This window comes from Aquarana catesbeiana, linkage group LG11 (assembly GCF_042186555.1).
Source record: "Aquarana catesbeiana isolate 2022-GZ linkage group LG11, ASM4218655v1, whole genome shotgun sequence".
NCBI lineage: Eukaryota > Metazoa > Chordata > Amphibia > Anura > Ranidae > Aquarana > Aquarana catesbeiana.
The window spans coordinates 51683114-51699438 of NC_133334.1; the positions used below are offsets into that span (position 1 = coordinate 51683114).

A 16325-nucleotide genomic window follows, 5' to 3' on the forward strand; every position below is an offset into this window, starting at 1 on the left:
CTCGTCGGGTTCCCACATCGCACACGTGTGAACCAAGCCTAATAGGGGAACAAATAGCAATAAAAAACCTGAGGGGTTCTAACCCTACTCCACCGTATCTAAAACAAAAAAAAAAAAAAAGTTTACCTTTAGATATACCGTACTGTAACCATTGAGAGTCGCATGGTTCGCCATTATCCTAATAGACCAGAATAGTATTTGAGGCACCCTTACATGGTTACTTTTTGTCTCTCTTTTTTGTTGCTGGATACACCATGTAAGAGGCCCATTCGTTTCTGGTATACATGTTGTCATTCTCAAGCCACTGGTCTTGGTGACTGTTCACGGTTTTGTGAATTTGCCTTTATTCAAAAAAATGATACAATCTGAGTGTCAAATCACTTATGCCTTAATTGTTATATCTAAATCTTACCAATTACTCCAATATCCTGAGCTGTAGGTATATCAACCTACTATACCAAGAGCTGTGGCAATAAACTTTTAGTAGGGGTTCCGTTGGACACGTAGAATATTTCAAGGGTTCCTCCACGGTAAAAGTGTGAGGGCTAGAGTGCAGGAGTAAAGGGGTGACCTCCCATTGGCCAGTCAATAGGCTGGGGAGGGTTCTTGATCAGAGATAATAACTGAATGTAGTGGGGGGGTCAGGACCCTGGCTATACGATCTTGGGAGCAGTATATCCAAAAAAACACAAGACTGGCTGGACATGGATAAAGTGTTCCTAAGCCCAGGAGCCTGCATTCACTATATCTGGTCTCCCACAGTACACAGAACATGGAAATGCAATTATTTTAGTAAATATAAACTGCTAAATACCTTTTCTCATCTGCAGTATAAAGCAGTCTTGTGACTTCTATCAGTGTCTGGTTAAAGCTTGTAGGAGGAATTTTCATTCTCCTCCGACTGTCCTATGAGGATGCCGGACCCCTGACCCTCTGTCTGGGAAGTGCTGATTGGCCCTTTGCTGATCACATGCACCCTCCAAAAAAAACCTCTTGCAATACACACAGAACTGAGCATGTGCTGACGGACTCCACTGACTTATCCGGAGATGTTATTGGAACAATGCAGGAAGGAGAGGATCTGTGCATACAGCATCAAACAGCCTTTTCACACAATGAAGAGGATTAACCTCCTAAAGTTCTACAGTGAGTATAACAAGCATGCTTTACTGCATATACAGACTGATTTTCCTGTTGCGGAATTTGTAACACTTATTATTAATTATATTTTTCCTGACGGTAATAACATTAAACCATGTTGACAAAATGTGTATTGTAGTTTCCATCTGAACCCCTCTGTGTGAGAGGGTGACAATACAGGCATACAATTGGAATAGAGAGACAGACTGTTGTCACCCCATACCAACAAGTGTCTGAACAAGGACCTTTATAGCAGGGTAACCAGGTGCTATTTTTCTGGAAGCTACATTATTGAAAGACGAAAAGGACTTTAGAAATGGCATAAATATCTTAGGATTATATAGGCTTCTAGCAATTGGATTTACATTGACTGATTTGTGGGTGGACTCCAACAGAGCAGGGCCTGGTGCCAACACTGAAAATGTACCATATTGTGTAGCGTGATGTGCCGTTTCATAAATACGAGAAACTGTAAGATTTAACCCCCATTCACATTGACTGCAGCTTTGAAATCATGCGACTCCATCTGAAATCGCACGATTTCAAAGCTGCATGTCAGTGTGACTTCAGGTGCGACTTGGAAGACATCTGTGAGACTTCGTGCACAGATATCTATGCAAGTCATGCCCGAAATCCCCAAAAAGTAGAGCAGAAATTACTTTTTCAAATTGGTGCGGCACTGCAAAGTCGGCGTTGCACCGTTATGAACACAGCGATTGCCGGCAATGGGCTGCAACTTGTCATGCGATTTGACCTGTCAAACAGAGAGAGCTGAAGAGTAAAACAATGACAATCTGAGAGCTGCCGGTTTCTGGCCGCGTCACACCTTACGATCTATAAAGTTAAACACTTATGCCCCGTACACGCGGTTGGAATTTCCGACGGGGAATGTTCGATGTGAGCTTGTTGTCGGAAATTCTGACCGTGTGTAGGCTCCATCGGACATTTGCTGTCGGAATTTCCGCCAACAAATGTTTGAGAGCAGGTTCTCAAATTTTCTGACAACCAACTTTGTTGTCGGAAATTCCGAGCGTGTGTACATAAGTCCGACGCACAAAAGTCCACGCATGCTCGAAATCAAGCAGAAGAGCCACACTGGCTATTGAACTTCCTTTTTCTCGGCTCATTGTACGTCTTGTACGTCACCGCGTTCTTGACGTTCGGAATTTCCGACAACATGTGTATGACCGTGTGTATGCAAGACAAGCTTGAGCCAACATCCTTCGGTTTTGTCAGAAGGTCCGATCGTGTGTACGGGGCATTAGAGTCATGGGAAGGATATGAACTCTGACAATAGAGTCTGATAAGTGAAAAATGGTCTTATTTTACCAAGAACAAGCCCAGTCCGCGTTAGTCCGAGGAATAGGTGTGGCACAGCTGCGGTGATGAAACTGAAAGCGTGACTGTACATACGCTCCTTTCTTGGATCTATACCAGATTGTCGCTATAGCAACTACCTGTCATTTTACAATGGAACACATACCTATACACCGCGTTCAGGAATGAGGATCTGACAGGCGTACTGGTAATTATAGATTGCTGGCAAGGCTGTCAGTGTGCGATACGCCTCTAGGTACCAAAATTTATTATCTTTAGGCTGCATATCCAAAGCTGGAACTGCTGTACTACTCCGGCAACAAGAGCCACATTTGTATTATGGAAAGTTTAAAGGGTTACTCATTAAGGAACAATACACCAATCTCATAAAATAGGCAGTTTTAAAATGAGGAGCAAGTTAAAACAGCTAAACATAATAAATGCTTTTGCTTAAAGCAACATATGGCAATAATAAACCTTCAAGAGCCCTACACTACAAATTAGAATGGAAGCATAATGCACCAATGCAACGCATGTGCCTTGCTCAGAGCTACAGTGCACCAGCTTTCCATGGTCAGAATTTTAGGGGCACTTTCAAATATGACAAAGTTTAAAGTTGAACTCAAGAAATCAGACAAATATACCCCTGCAGTGCTCAGTTAGTCTAAGGCAGTGGTCTCCAAACTGTGGCTCCGTTCCTCCCACTGACGCCGACGAAGGGGGCGCCGTTCCTCCCACTGACGCCGACGAAGGGGGCGCCGTTCCTCCCACTGACGCCGACGGGGCACCGTTCCTCCCACTGACGCCGACGGGGCGCCGTTCCTCCCACTGACACCGACGGGGCACCGTTCCTCCCACTGACACCGACGGGGCACCGTTCCTCCCACTGACACCGACGGGGCACCGTTCCTCCCACTGACACCGACGGGGCACCGTTCCTCCCACTGACACCGACGGGGCACCGTTCCTCCCACTGACACCGACGGGGCACCGTTCCTCCCACTGACACCGACGGGGCACCGTTCCTCCCACTGACACCGACGGGGCACCGTTCCTCCCACTGACACCGACGGGGCACCGTTCCTCCCACTGACACCGACGGGGCACCGTTCCTCCCACTGACACCGACGGGGCACCGTTCCTCCCACTGACACCGACGGGGCACCGTTCCTCCCACTGACACCGACGGGGCACCGTTCCTCCCACTGACACCGACGGGGCACCGTTCCTCCCACTGACACCGACGGGGCACCGTTCCTCCCACTGACACCGACGGGGCACCGTTCCTCCCACTGACACCAACGGGGCACCGTTCCTCCCACTGACACCAACGGGGCACCGTTCCTCCCACTGACACCAACGGGGCACCGTTCCTCCCACTGACACCAACGGGGCACCGTTCCTCCCACTGACACCAACGGGGCACCGTTCCTCCCACTGACACCAACGGGGCACCGTTCCTCCCACTGACACCAACGGGGCACCGTTCCTCCCACTGACACCAACCATGGGGCACTATTCGTCCCCATTACCAAAGATGGGGCACAGTTTACTCCCACTGACACCAGGACATTTGCTATTCCCACTGGCCACAGTCCGGCCCCCCTAAAGTTTTAAGGACAATAAACTGAACCTTTGTTTAGAAAGTTTGCAGATCCCTGGTCTAGGGGTACAGGGATAAGAAATAATATTGGTCTCCTTCCTGGCCCTGGCAGGATTCCTCCATCCATGCCACTGGTCTGGTGCTACCACCTCCCCCAAGGCACTCTCAGCCACATACTTGTCACCTCCAAGTCCAATGGAGGGTTAATTGCCCTGCACTGTATATGAAGAGCGTGCCAGGCCAAGGGATAGGAGAAATAATGCACCTTATTCATGCACCCCTAGACAAAATAAGAATCGAATCCTTTCAGTATATGTGTGGCACAATCCCAAGGATTCAGTTTTAATGAAACATTTAAGCCTAGTACACACGGACTGAATGTCGGGTGACATCGGCTGGATCAATAAAAAGCAGCCGACATTCGGCCCATGTGTGTATGGCAGCTGGGTCGGCTTCTGTCGGACAAGCATGCTGGAAAACCAGTAGCCAACCGAATCCCAATCAACGCTCTTAGCCAATGTTTGAGAGCGCTGCCCAGAGTGTTCTGGTGGGGAGGCCATCCTCCTGTTAGAAAACAATAGCTTAGCAGGGGAAATTACTGTACTAACATCGGAATGTTAGTACAGTGGCTCTGATCTGAGCTGTGGGTTGAACAGAAAAAAAAAAAAAATAGTGTGTACTAGGCTTTAGAGAAGTATCAATATACAAATACAACCACAAGTATGGCCCAAAGAAATTTGGCCAGGCTTCTTTTAATTCCACTTTAAAAATGATCCATCTAATCTGAAATTCCAAATTATACATGCATTAACCTTTGACAGTCATGAAGCCATGAGCGAGAGGTGCAGCCTGGCACACTACCACCACCAGCAACCACCACAGACTGGCACTTGTCATTTTACATAATTAAAGAAATTGCTCATCCTTACCGATCACATAGGTGGAATGCCGTACGCCGAAGTCCTTGGTGGAGCCCGAGGAACAGTGCAGGGAAACGCTGAATGTAAAACCTTTACGAGAGAGCTTTGCCTGAAAACCCAAGCGATGTTTATCTGAAATGCAAGAATTTGTGTAATCAGGAAGAGATTCTTATTACTTGTCCATCAAGAAAAGTTACATTTTCTTTTTTTAGCTTTCATCTGTCCTCGTTTTGTGTGTCTCATTCTTTACCTATGCTGGCTCGAAACTTTTTCCTTCCTGCCCTTCCTGTGTAAGGATTCTAACTCAACGGTAATTCTCGCCTCTCTTATGCAGCGTACACACAGTCGGACTTTTCGATCGGACTTGTCCGACGGACCAAATCCGGCGGACAATCCGATCGTGTGTGGGCTTCACCGGACTTTTCCAGTTGCAAATCTGACGCACTTTAGATTCGGAACAAGCTTCAAATCTTGACGTCGTAACTCCGCCGGACCCAGAAATCCGCTCGTCTGTATGCTAGTCCGACGGACAAAAACTGACGCTAGGGCAGCTATTGGCTACTGGCTATCAACTTCCTTATTTTAGTCTGGTGTACGTCATCACGTACGGGTCCGTCGGACTTTGGTGTGATCGTGTGTAGGCAAGTCCGTCGGAAGTCTGTCAAAAATCCGTCGAAAGTCCGCTGGAAAGTCTGTCGGACCAGTCCGGTCAAAAAGTCCGCCCGCGTGTACGCGGCCTTAGCCTAACAAATTCAAAAAGGTCCACAAGAGTGAGGAAAAGACTACGAAGGGAAATGCTGTTGGATACAATATAGGCTTATACTGTATGTCAAACAAATATAAAAAAATTAAATCTCGGGTTGTTTCCTTCAGTAAAAGCATCTCTGAGGTTAAAGCTGAACTCCAAGAAAAAAGCTGAATACACAAATGAAACCCGTGCATAGAACCGCTTTACATGCCAAAGGATATGTAATCGTGTTCAGACAGTCCTGTGATCCAAGCATCGCTGCCAAAACCACAGCAAGGTCCAGGATTTCTTTGCAGCTATTACAGATGAAATAAAAAGATTTAAAAAGGTGGCCCTTTGGCATATATGTCCCCCTACCCTATCCCACCCGAACCTTTCTATAGGCCAAAAAACCAGGGTTGCACCGATACTAGTGTTGGTGCCGATACTGAGAATTTGCACAACTATCGGAACACGTGCAAATGCACCGATACTTTCAGGCTCGGCTCTTTGAGCTGTCACTGGGTCTCCCCTGTTGACAGCTGAAGTGTTATAAAAGTCCAGTAATTGGAGCTGTGAAAAAAAAAAAAAAAAAAAAAAAATCAAAAAGCAGCCAGAAATGTATATTAACAACATTGCTCAGCTGCTGAAAACACTAAAATAAAAAGAAACATGGTTTCTTTTTGTATATTTCTGTTTCTTCATCTGCAGATCAAAGGGATGAACAAATGTTCCTCGGTATAACCCTTAATTTACTCTAATCAGCCTTAAAGTGGATGTAAACCCAATGTCATGCTTTCTAAACTACTGCCATAGGGGGTATCTATAAGGATATACATGCCTCCTGCATGTATCTTTACCTGTCTAATGTCTCCCCTCTGTCTGTTATGAGACCCGAAAAACTGCAGATTCTGTGGGTGGGTCTGTTGTCTGGAGCTCGGTGGGTGGAGTCGTGATGTCAGTAGACTCCCCGCCCACCTCTACACTCCCCTTGTCAATATGCATTTTCTCCTGTGTATTTCTTACACTGAACTTCTGCTATGATCTCTAACATCCAGTGAAAAGACAGGAAAGTAACCACATGACTTCAGCATGCCAAATCATGCTGAGGTGTGGAACAGCCAATCCTTGCAGAGCTGCTGAAGAAAGGAGTGGGGGAGGGAATTAAAAAATCATGCCTGTGTCTTAGGCTAGTGCACGAGATATGTAAATCACCTGTCACTCACAGCAAGGGGGAGGATTTGACAAAGTTTTTCTCTGTTTGTCAAGTTTTATCTCACTGAACAATAAAAGAGGATTGCTCAGAGCTGGATTAACTGTTTGTGGCAAGAATGGGCTCAAATGATAGCAAATCTTATACTCTACAGTGTGATATATAAAAAAAAAAAAATTTGGGTTTACATCCACTTTAATTCCCTATTCTCCTGCATTTAATTATTATTTTTCAGCTTTTTTTATTGTTCACGTCTATTTTAACCACTTAAGGACCAGCCCTGTTTTGAGATTTTGGTGTTTACATGTTTAAAACAGTTTTGTGTTTTTTTTTCTGCTAGAAAATTACTTAGAAAAAAAACAATATATAATGTTTGGGGGTTCTAACACCCTAAAGAATAAAATGGCGGTCATTGCAATACTTTTTTGCACACCGTATCTGTGCAGCGGTCTTACAAGCGCACTTTTTTTTGGAAAAAATTCACTTTTTTGAATGAAAAGATAAGACAACAGTAAAGTTAGCCCAATGTTTTATATTGGGCAAGATAATGCTATGCCGAGTAAATTGATACCCAACATGTCACGTTTCAAAATTGCGCCCACTCGTGGAATGGCATCAAACTTTTACCCTCAAAAGTCTCCATAGGCGACGTTTAAAAAATTCTACAGGTTGCATGTTTTGCATTACAGAGGAGGTCTAGAATTATTGCTCTCGCTCTACCAATCGTGGCGATACCTCACATGTGTGGTTTGACCACCGTTTTCATATGCGGGCGCTACTCATATATGCGTTCGCTTCTGCGCACAAGCTCATCGGTACGAGGCGTTTTGAAGAAAAAATATTTTTCTTATTTTACTTTATATTTTATTGATTTTTACACTTTAAAAAAAAAAAAAAAAAATTGGGTCACTTTTATTCCTATTACAAGGAATGTAAACATCCCTTGTAATAGAAAAAAAGCATGACAGGACCTCTTAAAAATGAGATCTGGGGTCAAAAAGTCCTCAGATCTCATATTTGGACTTAAATGCAATTAAAAAAAAAAAAAAAAAATTGTCATTTGAAAAAATGACAACAGAAAAATGTGCCTTTAAGACATATGGGCAGAAGTGACGTTTTGACGTCGCTTCCACCCTGCAGTGTCATTGAGACGGTGGGGGCCACCTTCCCCTCACTCATCTCCATGTCAGCCCAGGGGACAGACGTGATCGCCTCCGCCGCTGCCGACGGCTCCGGTAAGCGGCGGAGGGCACCGGATCGCAACGAGATGGGGGGCCCCCTCTCCTGCCACCGATAAAAGTGATCTCGCGGCAAATCTGCCGCAGAGACCATTTTTATCTTGAAGCCGACCGCCAGCCGAACACGGGGATACCGGACCACTTTTTTCAGTGTCCTGCCAGCGCACCGCTCCAGTGTGAAAGCCCTCGGGGCTGTCACATTGGAGAGAGAGCAGCAGCTCTATTTCAGGGCGCTTTGCAGGAGCAAAAGCGTTATAGCGCCTGCAAAGCGCCCCAGTGTGAAAGGGGTCTTCGGCTACTTTCACTGGGGCAGGGGTCGTTAGCAGTAAAGCGCTGCTAATTTTAGCAGCGCTTTACCACTGTTATAGCGGCGCTTTTCGGCCGCTAGCAGGGCGCTTTTAGCACCCGCTAGCGGCTGAGGAAAGGGTTAAAAGTGCCTGCAAAGCGCTTTGCAGGTGCATCGGCAGCGAGGCCAATTGATTTCAATGATGGCGGTGGAGCAGCAGTGTATACAACGCTCCCGCATCGCCTGAAAGATGCTGCTTGCAGGACTTTTTCTAATGTCCTGCAAGTGCACCGCCCCAGTATGAAAGGGGTCTTAAACGCTGGACTCTGGGTAATGTTGGTGGTCAGGCTGGGGGGGAGGGGGGCCCAGGCCTAAAGCTGTGTAAGGGGCCCCAAAATATCTGATGGCTGCCCTGATGATCTGCATATGTCTCCCCTGCGAGGAGATGCCGTTGTTCAGCGCTCTTCTCTGTCAGCGTGAGGCGAGAAGAGCCGATAAAACGGCACTTCCGTATTTACATGTGACCAGCTGTGATTGGACACAGCCGATCACACGGGTAAAGAGCCGTGTCATCATGATGAACATCATGATCTCCCCTGCTCCAGTCACAGAACACCTTGCATTCATTAAAAAGAATACAAGGCTTTCTATAAAAATGAGGAGGTGTTGAGCCGTAACTACAAGTCTCAGCAATGACAGGAGACCAAGACAGTCTGCGGCATCTACGGTTCATGGTACACACCTCATTAGAGCCAAACTTATTTTATACTGTGAAAATGGGCAAAAATCTTTTGGCCATACTTCAGCTTTAAAGGGATATTAAACACACACACACGATTACATTTACATTGTCCGTTCTATTTCTGTATGGTGATGATGGCATAATAAAAAAAAATCCAAGTACTTTGTTCTAATGAATAGTCATCTGTCACATGACCCAGTACTTTCCCAGCCTGTCTGCAGGGAAACTGAAGCAGGAGGAGCTTCCAGTCCTCTACTACTGATCACATGTTCAAAATGGGGGGGGGCCTTTGTAATACAGAGTAAAAATAAATTATTAATATCAAAGTGTTTTAACCACTTGCTGAACGTGCTATAGCTGAATGACGGCTGCAGTGCGGCTGGTCAGTTATGGGTGGGCAACATATGATGTCCTCCCATGATCACACCTGCTGCAGAGCGTGGGGAGCGAGCTCTGTGATCGGTGTGTCCTTAGGACACAGCTGATCACAAATCAGGGTAAAGGGCAATTACAGCGGCTGTTTACCATGTGATCAGCTAGGTCCAATCACAGCTGATCACGATGTAAACACAAGCTGGTTATCGGCATTCCTTTCCTTGCGCTGACAGCATGAGGAGAGGAGAGCAAATAACCGGTTTGTGTGAAAGGGACATCTACACTGATTATCAGGGCATTGATTATGAGTGCCGCCTCACCCATCAGTGAAGGAGAAAAATTACCTGATCTTGTAACAAAACAAAACAAAAACAAAAAAAAAAAAAAAGGACTGAATTTAAGAAAATCTTTATTTAGGAAAAATACATTTTATATGGGTACAGTGTAGCATGACCGCGCAATTGTCCTAAGTGTGACAGCGCTGAAAGGTGAAAATTGGCCTGGGCAGGAAGGGGGTAAAAGTGCCCAGAAGGCAAGTGGTTAAAGTGCTTGTTACCTTTCAAAACGATTCACTGGCAGCCCCTCTATTTTATCCATCGATAATGCATTGTGTATGTTTTTTTTTTTTTTTATAAAGCGAAGCCTCTAAATAGCTTTTTTTCCAGCTATCTTCAGGGCGGTCACGAGACTCACGGCCGCTCTGCTACTCCGATCCAGGGCGAGGGCCGAGATCTCCCTCTGACGTCACCCGGGGAGGTCATGTGGCTGCTTGACACCTCCCGCTGTAGTCCTTGATCGGAGTAGCAGAGCGGCCAGAAATCACGTGACCGGTCTAAAAAGAGCTGTAAAAAAAGAAAAAAAAAATAAGCTATTTAGAGGCTTTACTTAGAGTGTATTATCCCTGGATAAAACAGAGAGGCTGCCAGTGACAATTATTAAACTTTTTTTATAACTACCAATAGTGGCAGAAGGTGGAGGAGGAGGTAGGGGAAGGGGGAGGGGAGGGGCGAGGGATGGCTCACACAGACACGGGAGCTGACAGCAGAGAGAGAGGGGTGAAGGGATGACGGTGACACATAAACTGACCACGGTAATAAGGGCTCAGCAGCCATGATTATCGTGGTCAGTACACAGAGGGGGACACAGGAACAGGCAGGATCAACAAGGTTTTTCACAGCTTAGGGAGGGGCAGGTTAGACAGCATAAGTACTGTGCTGTTTAACCTGCTATAAGGGAACAGGAGCTCACTTTTATTTTTACGGTTACAAACAATTTAAATGGTCATACAAATATACTGTATATATGAAATAAAATCTTTATTTTTTGGCAACACCACGGTGTAGGTGGATTTCTGCCAGTCATGTGTCGTGTCACTCCCTCCAGCCTGTGTCTTAGAATAAGAGGGAGGTGAAGCCTCCATCAATCTATATGTAATATCCCACCCCTATTGTGTTTAGCTGGTTAGTGGGCATAGAGAAGGGAGTGAGTTGGGCTGCCATTTACCATTGTGAATACGCCCACATGTGTGACTCTATAGTCACATGGGCTGCTCAGATGTGATCGGGAGGAAAAGCTTAGCATAGGACACTCACTGAGTGCTGAGTTGCCACCACAGCTGCAACCCCCCCCCCCCGCGGAATTGGGGTCATGGACAGGAGATAGCAAACAGCAGGACCATCCAGGATTTTTCTAGAATACAGAAAACAAATATCTTATAGTGACCGAGTATGCATGGCATGTAATACACCATTTACTGATCGTTTATGATGTGGGTTTAGTGACACTTTAAAGTGACCCTGTCAGTAAGTGCACCAAACAAAACAAAGCTTGGTATGGTATACTTACCTTTCCAGGTGTTAAAACTCAGCCACTGGGAGGTATCCGACACTTCTGGTTGTCACATACCCGCTCTCCTGCCATGTGCCACGGTTCTTCCAGCCAGCTTCTACATCATACAGGGTCAAAGGACCAACAATGACTTTCGTAGGATTAAAATTGGTTATGTGGCAATTTTTTTTTTTTTTTTTTTTTTTTTTTTTTTTAAGCTCAGAACAGCTTATGCCCATGTTGGGAGGTGTAGCTGCAAAAGGATGAACTCGGTGTATAGGGTTTTGTTACAATCAGGTAAGAAACACCCCCAGGATGGAGGACCACACCTGCACTCACCAGCAGCTCTCAGCAGGTCCTCAATGATCTGAAGAGAACTGGAGAAGAGCCATCTAAAGCTTTCACAAGTAAATATTCTGCATGCCAATGTTCAATGGGTTAACATGCTGCAACTTTAATCTGCTTACAGCTCAGAGATCTTTATAGCCTGGGCATTTCAGCTGAGACAGAAGTCCAAGTGTCCCAATGAGAGCACCAACAGAGGCTATACACAGGGCATCCTTTATACACAGGGCATCCTTTATACACAGGGCATCCTTTATACACAGGGCATCCTTTATACACAGGGCATGCACACAGAGCCCTGCAGATCTGCAGTATTAGACAGCTGACCTGTAAGAGAAACATGTCAGCGCTGCCCATTAGAATGAACTTGGATGTCACTTTAAGTGCCCAAATCGGTCATTTAAAAAATCTGCAGCTGGAGGCCGCCTGTAGAAAGTGGTCACACAATGCCAACAGCATGGAAGTACCCGTCATCTGCCACACCCCAGACTGAGTTTACCTATAAGCATGAATACAATTGTTTGAGGCAATCGCTTGTCTACGCTGGAAGCAAACTCCTATAAAAGTAGCTTTGTTAGGCTAGGTTCAGACTAGCCCATGCTCTGAAAAGCAATGCTTTTTATAATGGATCACTTTTTAGAGTGCAGCCAAGCAGCACTCCTGCTTCCTCCTGAATGCCGTTTTTTTTTTACTCTTTTTTGGCGCTGAATGGCAATTTACAAAAACGATGCATAGATGGGAATTTAGCTTTTGTGAGTGCTTTTTAAACTATTTAAAAAATGTTTTAAAAATAAAAATGTAAGGCCTTCTTACTAGACCTCATGCACACTAGGCATTTAGCCCTGCTGTATGAAACTGCGTCTGGGGGACAAAAACGCACTTGTCCAGCCCCATTGTCAGCAACCTTTCACACTCGGAGTCTGACTGCTGCTGCGGCTGGACGGCGCACTCAGCAGTACTTCTATGTAAGAATGCCGCACCCAGAAAAGAATACTGCCCTAAACATACACATTACTAGGTCCACCTCCCAGCCCCATCCACCCACCGCAGCTCTCTGCCAGCTCGGACGGTATGCCTGTGCCCTCCAGCCACCACTAAACACCAGAGCCTCATGCACTGCGGCTAAAAGCCCTGTGTACATGAAATCTTAGACTACCCATGTAAAACACACCATTGAAAAATAGAATTTGAGCCCCTCTCTGGAATAAAGTTAAATTTCCCTCCCACCACCTCTAAGCGATTACTGGCTAAAGAAAATAAAATTAGAACCCCCTTTTATTTCCCAAAAGCCAGGGTCACATGGCACTCAGGTTTTGAGGCATCACATTTCCTTTGCTGACTTCCCGGAGGTTGTTATTCGGGTGTCTACACAACTACCTGTGTGACGTGGAAGCTTCCTATAGGCTGTCTAATGACGCGATCACATGCATATACAACCCTTGGCAAAAATTATGGAATCACCAGTCCCTGAGGATGTTCCTTCAGTTGTTTATTGCACATTGGTGGAGCACAGAATTGCTTTGAAGTTGCTGAATTAGAGGAATTTCATTTCACTTTAAGACATCTACACAGTTTTTGATGGGACTTTTTACTTTTTTATTTTTTATTTATTTTTTTTTATAATTTGCAGTGCTGGTGGTTGGGTGCACTGCCCAGTAGGGCATTTGGATGTCTATTTTTGCTCTCTCTAATGGTTTAAGCACGCTATGATTATCTCTTTGTTTTACTCTGCATATTTATATATTTTTACAACACTGTTATTGAATTGAAATGAGACGCATGTTTTGACGTTATTATTATTCACTATATTGCTTAGTAATTTTAATTGGATTAGGTGTCACACCATTCACTCTGTTTTAGATTTATGTCAGAGGGCAGATCCTTCATTGGTGACTGCTAGGCAGCAACAGAATCGCCAAGTTGAAGCAACTAGAGGTGCACCGAATGGAAATTTTGGTGCTGAAACCGTTTTGCAACCTGCGTTTTGCGGTGTCGTTAACTTTTAATTGGCGTCTGCAGCTGATCGCATGAACACAGTGGGATTGCTATGTGGTGCGGGAAATGCACCGCATCGGTGTGAACCAGGGCTCAAGTGTTTTTGGAGTGTTTTTTTGTTTTTTTATACAACCCCTGGCAAAAATTATGGAATCACCAGTCCCTGAGGATGTTCCTTCAGTTGTTTATTGTTGTAGAAAAAAAGCAGATCACAGACATGGCCAAAAACTAAAGGCATTTCAAATGGCAACTTTCTGGCTTTAAAACGGAGTTCCACACAAAAATGGAACTTCCGCTTTTCGGAACCCTCCCCCCCTCCGGTGTCACATTTGGCACCTTTCAGAGGGGAGGGAGGTGCAGATACCTGTCTAAGACAGGTATTTGCACCCACTTCCGGCATAGACTCCCATGGGAGTCTATGCCTCTTCCCGTCCCGACCGCGCTGTCTGCTGGGAACACACAGCTCCCAGGAGAGAGCGGGGACCACTAGGGACGCGCAGCTCGACTCGCGCATGCGCAGTAGGGAACCGGGAAGTGAAGCCGCAACGCTTCACTTCCTGATTCCCTCACCTAGGATGGCGGCGGCAGCTGCCGAGAACCGAGCGGGTTCTCGGCGTCCCCTGCCGACATCGCTGGACCCCGGGACAGGTAAGTGGCCATTTATTAAAAGTCAGCAGCTGCAGTATTTGTAGCTGCTGGCTTTTAATATTTTTTTTTTTTTGGCGGTGTGGGTGAACCCCCGCTTTAAGAAACACTAAAAGAAATCAAGAAAAATAATTGTGGTGGCCAGTAACCGTTAGATTTATAGAACAAGCACAGGGGATAAATTATGGAATCACTCAACTCTGAGGAAGAAATTATGGAATCGCCCTGTAAATTTTCATTACAAACACTAACACCTGCATCAGATTAAATCTGCTTGTTAGTATGTAGGTAAAGAGGGTAAATCATCACGCAGTGTTGCACAAGATGTTGGTTGTTCACAGTCGGCTGTGTCTAAAACATGGACCAAATACAAACAACATGGGAAGGTGGTTAAAGGCAAGCATACTGGTAGACCAAGGAAGACATCAAAGCGTCAAGACAGAAAACTTAAAGCAATATGCCTTGAAAACAAAAAATGTACAACAAAACAAATGAGGAACAAATGGGAGGAAACTGGAGTCAACATCTGTGACCAAACTGTAAGAAACCGCCTAAAGGAAATGGGATTTACATACAGAAAAGCTAAAAGAAAGCCATCTCTAACACCTAAACACAAAAAAACAAGGTTACAATGGGCTAAGGAAAGGCAATCGTGGACTGTGGATGATTGGATGAAAGTCATATTCAGTGATGAATCTCGAATCTGCATTGGGCAAGGTGATGATGCTGGAACTTTTGTTTGCCGTTCCAATGAGATTTATGCAGACGACTGTCTGAAGAAAACATGCAAATTTCCACAGTCAATTATGATATGGGGCTGCATGTCAGGTAAAGGCACTGGGGAGATGGCTGTCATTAAATCTTCAATAAATGCACAGGTTTACATTGAAATTTTGGACACTTTTCTTATCCCATCTATTGAAAGGATGTTTGGGGATGATGACATCATTTATCAAGATGATAATGCATCTTGCCATAGAGCAAAAACTGTGAAAAAATTCCTTGAAGAAAGACACATAAGGTCAATGTCATGGCCTGCAAACAGTCCGGATCTCAATCCAATTGAAAATCTGTGGTGGAAGTTAAAGAAAATGGTCCATGACAAGGCTCCAACCTGCAAAGATGATTTGGCAACAGCAATCAGAAAAGGCTGGAGCCAGATTGATGAAGAGTTCTGTTTATCACTCATTAAGTCAATGCCTCAGAGACTGCAAGCAGTTATAAAAGCCAGAGGTGGTGCAACAAAGTACTAGTGATGTGTTGGAGTGTTAGTTTATTTGTTTTTCATGATTCCATAATTTTTTCCTCAGAGTTCAGTGATTCCATAATTTATTCCCTGTGCTTGTTCTATAAATCTAACTGTTACTGGCCACCACAATTATTTTTCTTGATTTCTTTTAGTGTTTCTTAAAGCCAGAAAGTTGCCATTTGAAATGCCTTTAGATTTTGGCCATGTCTGTGATCTGCTTTTTTTCTACAACAATAAACAACTGAAGGAACATCCTCAGGGACTGGTGATTCCATCATTTTTGCCAGGGGTTGTATAAAAAAAAACAAAAAAAACAAACACTCCAAAAACACTTGAGCCCTGGTTCACACCGATGCGGTGCATTTCCCGCACCACATAGCAATCCCACTGTGTTCATGCGATCAGCTGCAGACGCCAATTAAAAGTTAAGGACACCGCAAAACGCAGGTTGCAAAACGGTTTCAGCACCAAAATTTCCATTCGGTGCACCTCTAGTTGCTGCAACTTGGCGATTCTGTTGCTGCCTAGCAGTCACCAATGAAGGATCTGCCCTCTGACATAAATCTAAAACAGAGTGAATGGTGTGACACCTAATCCAATTAAAATTACTAAGCAATATAGTGAATAATAATAATGTCAAAACATGCGTCTCATTTCAATTCAATAACAGTATTGTAAAAATATATAAATATGCAAAGTAAAA

At 44.9% G+C, this 16325-nt stretch overlaps 1 protein-coding gene across 7 annotated transcripts in view; it reads right to left on the bottom strand.

Annotated features, from left to right (window-relative positions):
- The window catches only part of PACSIN3 (protein kinase C and casein kinase substrate in neurons 3), a 170627-nt gene that overhangs the window by 126370 nt on the left and 27932 nt on the right, over nt 1-16325 (bottom strand). For 6 of the 7 annotated variants that reach the window (XM_073604350.1, XM_073604348.1, XM_073604349.1 and 3 more), the window contains exon 2: nt 4990-5112. The exons of the other annotated variant lie outside the window; for it this stretch is intronic. The gene's annotated coding sequence lies outside the window, so the exon portion shown is untranslated. The remainder of the gene's footprint in view (nt 1-4989; nt 5113-16325) is intronic. 7 annotated transcript variants of the gene reach the window in all.